Here is a 7,684-nt window from a genome sequence, read left to right on the forward strand (position 1 = left end):
CGTTGGTTCATCTAGCACAAAGAGAACGGGTTGCAGGAAAAACTTTTACTCTGGTTTCTCAGTCTGTTTCCTAGTGCCGTTTTGAAGTTACTGCAGTTTTCACTGTAAAACCGAGTTGGAGCTCGTACATCCCCATATATATGTATGGAGTGGAGTTTGCAAGCGAAAAGAAACTTTGTGTTCCCAACAAGCTAGGTGAAGGACGGCTTTCACACACAATTATCTCTCAGAACTGAGCATGTGGAGAGACGTTCGTTCATCTATCACAAAAGGAATGGTTTGCAGGAGAAACCTTATCTCTGGTTTCTCAGTCTGTTTCCTAGTGCCTGTTTGGAGTTCCTGCAGTTTTCACTGTAAAACCGAGTTGGAGCTCGTACCTCAGCATATATATTTATGGATTGGAGTTTGCAACTGAAAAGATACTTTGTGTTCCCAACAAGCTAGGTGAAGGACGGCTTTCACACACACTTATCTCTCAGAACTGAGCATGTGGAGAGACTTTCGTTCATCTAGCACAAAGGGTTCGGTTGCAGGAGAAATTTTTACTCTGGTTTCTCAGTCTGTTTCCTAATGCCGGTATGATGTTCCTGCAGTTTTCACTGTAAAACCGAGTTGGAGCTCGTAATTCCCCATATATATATATATGGAGTGGAGTTTGCAAGTGAAAAGAAACTTTGTGTTACCACAATCTAGGTGAAGGACGGCTTTCACACACACTTATTTCTTCAGAAACTGAGCATGTGGAGAGGACTTCGTTCATCTAGCACAAAGAGAACGGGTTGCAGGACAACTTTTACTCTGGTTTCTCAGTCTGTTTCCTAGTAGCCGGTTTTGAATTACTGCAGTTTTCGTACTGTAAAAACCGAGTTGGAGCTAGTACCTCTCCATATATATGTATGGTAAGTGGAGTTTGCAAGCTGAAAATAACTTTGTCGTTCCCAACAAGCTTAGGTTGAAGGACTGCTTTCACACACACTTATCTCTCAGAACTGCGCATGTGGAGAGACGTTCGCTTAATCTCGCACAAAGGGAACGGTCCTTGCAGGAGAACCTTTATCTCTGCTTTCTCAGTCTGTTTCCTAGTGACTGGTTTGAGACTTCCTGCAGTTTTCACTGTAAAACCGAGTTGGAGCTTCTTACTCACCCATATGCTATTTATGGATTGGAGTTTGCAACTCTGAACAGATACTTTGTGTTCCCAACAAGCTATATGGACGGACGGCTTTCACACACACATTATCTCTCAGAACTGAGCATGGAGAGACGTTCGTTCATCTAGCACAAAGGGAACGGTTTGCAGGAGAAATTTTACTCTGGTTTCTCAGTCTGTTTCCTACTGCCGGTTTGAATGTTCCTGCAGTTTTCACTGTAAAACCGAGTTGGATCTCGTACCTCCCCATATATATGTATGGAGTGGAGTTTGCAAGTGAAAAGAAACTTTGTGTTCCCAACAAGCTAGGTGAAGGACGGTTTCACACACACTTATCTCTCAGAAACTGAGCATGTGGAGAGACGTTCGTTCATCTAGCACAAAGGGAAAGAGTTCCAGTAGAAACTATTACTCTGGTTTCTCAGTCTGTTTCCAGTGCCGGTTTGAAGTTCCTGCAGTTTTCACTGTAAAACCGAGTTGGAGCTCGTACCTGCCCATATATATGTATGGAGTGTAGTTTGCAAGTAAAAGAAACTTTGTGTTCCCAACAAGCTAGGTGAAGGACGGCTTTCACACACACTTATCTCTCAGAACTGAGCATGTGGAGAGACGTTCGTTCATCTACCACAAAGAGAACGGGTTGCAGGAGAAACTTTTACTCTGGTTTCTCAGTCTGTTTCCTAGTGCCGGTTTGAAGTTCCTGCAGTTTTCACTGTAAAACCGAGTATGAGCTCATACGTACTCCCATATATATGTATGGAGTGGAGTTTGCAAGTGAAAAGAAACTTTGTGTTCCCAACAAGCTAGGTGAAGGACGGCTTTCACACACACTTATCTCTCAGAACTGAGCATGTGGAGAGACGTTCGTTCATCTAGCACAAAGAGAAAGGTTTGCAGTAGAAACTATTACTCTGGTTTCTCAGTCTGTTTCCTAGTGCCGGTTTGAAGTTACTGCAGTTTTCACTGTAAAACCGAGTTGGAGCTAGTACCTCCCCATATATATGTATGGAGTGTAGTTTGCAACTGAAAAGAAACTTTGTGTTCCCAACAAGCTAGGTGAAGGACGGCTTTCACACACACATATCTCTCAGAACTGAGCATGTGGAGAGACGTACGTTCATCTAGCACAAAGAGAACGGGTTGCAGGAGAACCTTTTCCTCTGGTTTCTCAGTCTGTTTCCTAGTGCCGGTTTGAAGTTACTGCAGTTTTCACTGTAAAACCGAGTTCGAGCTCGTACCTCCCCATATATATGTATGGAGTGGAGTTTGCAATGTTAAAAGGAAACTTTGTGTTCCCAACAAGCTAGGTGAAGGACGGCTTTCACACACACTTATCTCTCAGAACTGAGCATGTGGAGAGACGTTCGTTCATCTAGCACAAAGGAAATGGGTTGCAGGAGAAACTTTTACTCTGGTTTCTCAGTCTGTTTCCTAGTGCCGGTTTGAAGTTCCTGCAGTTTTCACTGTAAAACCGGTTGGAGCTCGTACCTCCCCATATATATGTATGGAGTGGAGTTGCAACTGAATAGAAACTTTGTGTTCCCAACAAGCTAGGTGAAGGACGGCTTTCACACACACTTATCTCTCAGAACTGAGCATGTGGAGAGACGTTCGTTCATCTAGCACAAAGGGAAACGGTTTGCAGGAGAATCTTTTACTCTGGTTTCTCAGTCTGTTTCCTAGTGCCGGTTTGAAGTTCCTGCAGTTTTCACTGTAAAACCGAGTTGGATCTCGTACCTCCCCATATATATGTATGGATTGGAGTTTGCAAGTGAAAAGAAACTTTGTGTTCCCAACAAGCTAGGTGAAGGACGGCTTTCACACACACTTATCTCTCAGAACTGAGCATGTGGAGAGACGTTCGTTCATCTAGCACAAAGGAACGGGTTGCAGGAGAAACTTTTACTCTGGTTTCTCAGTCTGTTTCCTAGTGCCGGTTTGATGTTCCGGCATTTTTCACTGTAAAACCGAGTTGGAGCTCGTACCACCCCATATGTATGTATGGAGTGGAGATTGCAACTGAATAGAAACTTTGTGTTCCCAGCAAGCTAGGTGAAGGACGGCTTTCACACACACTTATCTCTCAGAACTGAGCATGTGGAGAGACGTAAGTTCATCTAGCACAAAGGGAAAGTTTTGCAGGAGAATCTTTTACTCTTGTTTCTCAGTCTGTTTCCTAGTGCCGGTTTGAAGTTCCTGCAGTTTTCACTGTAAAACCGAGATGGATCTCGTACCTCCCCATATATATGTATGGATGGAGTTTGCAAGTGAAAAGAAACTTGTGTTCCCAACAAGCTAGGTGAAGGACGGCTTTCACACACACTTATCTCTCAGAACTGAGCATGTGGAGAGACGTTCGTTCATCTAGCACAAAGGGAAAGGGGTTGCAGGGAAACTTTTACTCTGGTTTCTCAGTATGTTTCCTAGTGCCGGTTTGATGTTCCGGCATTTTTCACTGAAAACCGGGTTGGAGCTCGTACCACCCCATATGTATGTATGGAGTGGAGATTGCAACTGAATAGAAAATTTGTGTTCCCAACAAGCTATGTGAAGGACGGCTTTCACACACACTTATCGCTCAGAACTGAGCATGTGGAGAGACGTTCGATCATCGAGCACAAAGGGAAAGTTTTGCAGGAGAATCTTTTACTCTTGTTTCTCAGTCTGTTTCCTACTGCCGGTTTGAAGTTCCTGCAGTTTTCACTGTAAAACCGAGCTGGATCTCGTACCTCCCCATATATAAGTATGGATAGGAGTTTGCAAGTGAAAAGAAACTTTGTGTTCCCAACAAGCTAGGTGAAGGACGGCTTTCACACACACTTATCTCTCCAAACTTAGCATGTGGAGAGACGTTCGTTCATCTAGCACAAAGGGAACGGTTGGCAGGAGAAACTTTTACTCTGGTTTCTCAGTCTGTTTCCTAGTGCCGGTTTGATGTTCCGGCAGTTTTCACTGTAAAACCGGGTTGGAGCTCGTACCACCCCATATGTATGTATGGAGTGGAGATTGCAACTGAATAGAAACTTTGTGTTCCCAGCAAGCTATGTGAAGGACGGCTTTCACACACACATATCTCTCAGAACTGAGCATGTGGAGAGACGTTCGATCATCGAGCACAAAGGGAAAGTTTTGCAGGAGAATCTTTTACTCTTGTTTCTCAGTCTGTTTCCTACTACCGGTTTGAAGTTCCTGCAGTTTTCACTGTAAAACCGAGATGGATCTCGTACCTCCCCATATATATGTATGGATTAGAGTTTGCAAGTGAAAAGAAACTTTGTGTTCCCAACAAGCTAGGTGAAGGACGGCTTTCACACACACTTATCTCTCAGAACTGAGCATGTGGAGAGACGTTCGTTCATCTAGCACAAAGGAAATGGGTTGCAGGAGAAACTTTTACTCTGGTTTCTCAGTCTGTTTCCTAGTGCCGGTTTGATGTTCCGGCAGTTTTCACTGTTAAAACCGGGTTGGAGCTCGTACCACCCCATATGTATGTATGGAGTGGAGATTGCAACTGAATAGAAACTTTGTGTTCCCAGCAAGCTATGTGAAGGACGGCTTTCACACACACATATCTCTCAGAACTGAGCATGTGGAGAGACGTTCGATCATCTAGCACAAAGGGAACGGTTTGCAGGAGAATCTTTTACTCTTGTTTCTCAGTCTGTTTCCTACTGCCGGTTTGAAGTTACTGCAGTTTTCACTGTAAAAGCGAGTTGGAGCTAGTACCTCCCCATATATATGTGTGGAGTGCAGTTTGTAACTGAAAAGAAACTTTGTGTTCCCAACAAGCTAGGGGAAGGACGGCTTTCACACACACTTATCTCTCAGAACTGAGCATGTAGAGCGATGTACGTTCATCTAGAACAAAGAGAACGGTTTGCAGGAGAAACTTTTCCTCTGGTTTCTCAGTCTGTTTCCAAGTGCCGGGTTGAAGTTACTGCAGTTTTCACTGTAAAATCGATTTCGAGCTCGTACCTCCCCATATATATGTATGGAGTGGAGTTTGCAAGTGAAAAGAAACTTTGTGTTCCCAACAATCTAGGTGAAGGATGGCTTTCACACACATTTATCTCTCAGAACAGAGCATGTGGAGAGACGTTCGTTCATCTAGCACAAAGGGAACGGGTTGCAGGAAAAACTTTTACTCTGGTTTCTCAGTCTGTTTCCTAGTGCCGGTTTGAAGTTACTGCAGTTTTCACTGTAAAACCGAGTTGGAGCTCGTACATCCCCATATATATGTATGGAGTGGAGTTTGCAACTGAAAAGAAACTTTGTGTTCCCAACAAGCTAGGTGAAAGACTGCTTTCACACACACTTATCTCTCAGTACTGAGCATGTGGAGAGACGTTCGTTAATCTAGCACAAAGGAAAGGGTTGCAGGAGAAAGTTTTACTCTGGTTTCTCAGTCTTTTTCCTAGTGCCGGTAAGAAGTTACTGCAGTTTTAACTGTAAAACAGAGTTCGAGCTCGTACCTCCCCATATATATGTATGGATTGGAGTTTGCAAGTGAAAAGAAACATTGTGTTCCCAACAAGCTATGTGAAGTACGGCTTTCACACACACTTATCTCTCAGAACTGAGCATGTGGAGAGACGTAAGTTCATCTAGCACAAAGGGACCGGGTTGCAGTAGAAACTTTTACTCTGGTTTCTCAGTCTGTTTCCTAGTGCCGGTTTGAAGTTACTGCAGTTTTCACTGTAAAACGGATTTCGAGCTCGTACCTGCCCATATATATGTAAGGATTGGTGTTTGCAACTGAAAAGAAACTTTGTGTTCCCAACAACCTAAGTGAAGGACGGCTTTCACACACACTTATCTCTCCGAACTGAGCATGTGGAGAGACTTTCGTTAATCTAGCACATGAGAACGGTTTCAGGAGAAACTTTTACTCTGGTATCTCAGTCTGTTTCCTAGTGCCGGTTTGAATTTCCTGCACTTTTCACTGTAAAACCGAGTTGGAGCTCGTAACTCCCCATATATATGTATGGATTGGAGTTTCCAAGTGAAAAGAAACTTTGTGTTCCCAACAAGCTGGGTGAAGATCGGCTTTCACACACACTTATCTCTCAGAACTGAGCATGTGGAGAGACTTTCGTTCATCTAGCACAAAGGGAACGGGTTGCAGGGGAAACTTTTACTCTGCTTTCTCAGTCTGTTTCCTAGTGCCGGTTTGAAGTTACTGCAGTTTTCACTGTAAAACCGAGTTGGAGCTAGTACCTCCCCATACATATGTATGGAGTGTAGTTTGCAACTGAAAAGAAACTTTGTTTTCCCAACAAGCTAGGTGAAGTACGGCTTTCACACACACATATCTCTTAGAACTGAGCATGTGGAGAGACGTACGTTCATCTACCACAAAGAGAACGGGTTGCAGGAGAACCTGTTCCTCTGGTTTCTCAGTCTGTTTCCTAGTGCCGGTTTGAAGTTACTGCAGTTTTCACTGTAAAACCGAGTTCGAGCTCGTACCTCCCCATATATATGTATGGAGTGGAGTTTGCAAGTTAAAAGGAACTTTGTGTTCCCAACAAGCTAGGTGAAGGACGGCTTTCACACACACTTATCTCTCAGAACTGAGCAAGTGGAGAGACGTTCGTTCATCTAGCACAAAGGAACGGTTTTCAGGAGAATCTTTTACTCTGGTTTCTCAGTCTGTTTCCTAGTGCCGGTTTGATGTTCCGGCAGTTTTCACTGTAAAACCGGGTTGGAGCTCGTACCACCCCATATGTATGTATGGAGTGGAGATTGCAACTGAATAGAAACTTTGTGTTCCCAGCAAGCTATGTGAAGGACGGCTTTCACACACACATATCTCTCAGAACTGAGCATGTGGAGAGACGTTCGATCATCGAGCACAAAGGGAAAGTTTTGCAGGAGAATCTTTTACTCTTGTTTCTCAGTCTGTTTCCTACTGCCGGTTTGAAGTTCCTGCAGTTTTCACTTTGAAACCAAGATGGATCTCGTACCTCCCCATATATATGTATGGAGTGGAGTTTGCAAGTGAAAAGAAACTTTGTGTTCCCAACAAGCTAGGTGAAGGACGGCTTTCACACACACTTATCTCTCAGAACTGAGCATGTGGAGAGACGTTCGTTCATCTAGCACAAAGGAAATGTGTTGCAGGAGAAACATTTCCTCTGGTATCTCAGTCTGTTTCCTAGTGCCGGTTTGAAACTCCTGCAGTTTTCACTGTAAAACCGAGTTGGAGCTCGTACCTCCCCATATATATGTATGAAGTGGAGATTGCAACTGAAAAGAAACTTTGTCTTCCCAACAAGCTAGGTGTAGGACGGCTTTCAGACACATATATCTCTCAGGACTGAGCATGTGGAGAGAGGTTCGTTCATCTAGCACAAAATGGAACGGGTTGCAGGGGAAAGTTTTCTCTGGTATCTCAGTCTTTTTCCAAGTGCCGGTTTGAAGTTCCTGCAGTTTTCACTGTTAAACCGAGTTGGAGCTCGTACCTCCCCATATATATGTATGGAATGGAGTTTGCAAGTGAAAAGAAACTTTGTGTTCCCAACAAGCTAGGTGAAG

The sequence above is a fragment of the Camelus ferus genome, chromosome 8, assembly GCF_009834535.1.
Source record: "Camelus ferus isolate YT-003-E chromosome 8, BCGSAC_Cfer_1.0, whole genome shotgun sequence".
In the NCBI taxonomy this organism is placed as follows: domain Eukaryota; kingdom Metazoa; phylum Chordata; class Mammalia; order Artiodactyla; family Camelidae; genus Camelus; species Camelus ferus.